This window comes from Puccinia triticina, chromosome 16A (assembly GCF_026914185.1).
Source record: "Puccinia triticina chromosome 16A, complete sequence".
Classification (NCBI taxonomy): Eukaryota; Fungi; Basidiomycota; class Pucciniomycetes; order Pucciniales; family Pucciniaceae; genus Puccinia; species Puccinia triticina.
In genome coordinates this window covers 803207-804492 of record NC_070573.1, presented here as the reverse complement: position 1 = coordinate 804492, position 1286 = coordinate 803207, and positions in this window count along the sequence as shown.

Genomic DNA, 1286 nt, shown 5'->3' with positions numbered 1-1286 from the left:
TTTTGCGTGTTGAGATACTAGTATGCTTATATATTGTCTGTAGTATGCTTCAACCAAAACACAGATAATCTTCTATATAGTCTATACCACATTTTCACTGGTGTTTCCTCCCTCAGTGAATCAGAACCTTTATTTCTCACTCACAAAGTGTCACAGGTTTTTCAACCATGAACTTTGGGTTCCTTTGTCTTGTGTCCCTCACAACATTGCGGCTGAATGTGTGTGATGGTAGTTTAGTGAATTACAATGTGAGTGGTGTAGGTTAGAATCCATCACAAGGATGGTAGGAGTGTGGCAACAATTATTATTATTTAACCAGTTGTGGAGTACACAGATGGCAGGAAAGGTAGAGGGACAAGTATAGAGTGAGATTAAATAGAATTGGAGAGGGATGTGAATGTTGATTGTGACAGAGGTGTGGTGAGTGATAGTCATTTTGCTCCCACTGGCGGGTACACACCACTTTTCAGCAGGTACATTTGTGCCCTTGCAGGTAGCCACAGCGGCTTTGGTTTATTCCATTTTAGTCAAAATTCAACAAAGTAGCTCCACACCAGCCCCAGGTACCTGCAAATACACACAGGTACCTTCTGAAGGGGGCGGGATACCCGCCAGCGGATGCAAAATGACCATCTCTAGTGGTGAGAAATTTTGAGTTATCTGGGTCTGTTCCCAGTGGAGCTAGGTTGGTTGGCTGGCAAGAGTCAATGCCAGCTAGGATGGGTGGGTGGTAGATGATCCATGAGATTTGTCCAAGGTTCTTGGAGGAGGATAGCAAGGGAGGATGTATTGCATTGGAGCACACTAAGGGTGATGTCTTTCCTGTTGTGGCAATTTAGTTGGAGAGTGGAACAGCAATGAAAGGATTGTTTGGAGGGTTGGGGGTTGAAGGATCTAGTTAATTCTGAGGGTAAGGAAATCTGGATGATGGGGTAGGTAGAAAAGTGGTCAAGGGTGGAGGTTTCAGGAATTGTTCCTATGGAATTATGGTCCACTCCGCACCGTGAGCATAGAGATTTCCTTTTGGGGAGTGGGCAAGATGGCCGACCACCAAACAATTGTAACATTTTTTGGGGCCCTAAAGATAATGCTGTTGGAATTGATGGAATATGTGCTTCATGCCCAATATGTGTGGCTGAGCCTTATCATTGTATGATCCAATAGTTACCTGTAAGACCAATGTGTGTTTAGCTCAGTGGTATTAGAGCAGCTCTCATGAATGTAGAAGGTCATGGGTTCAAATCCCATAACACACAATTCTTTCCACTTCATTGAACATTTACAAA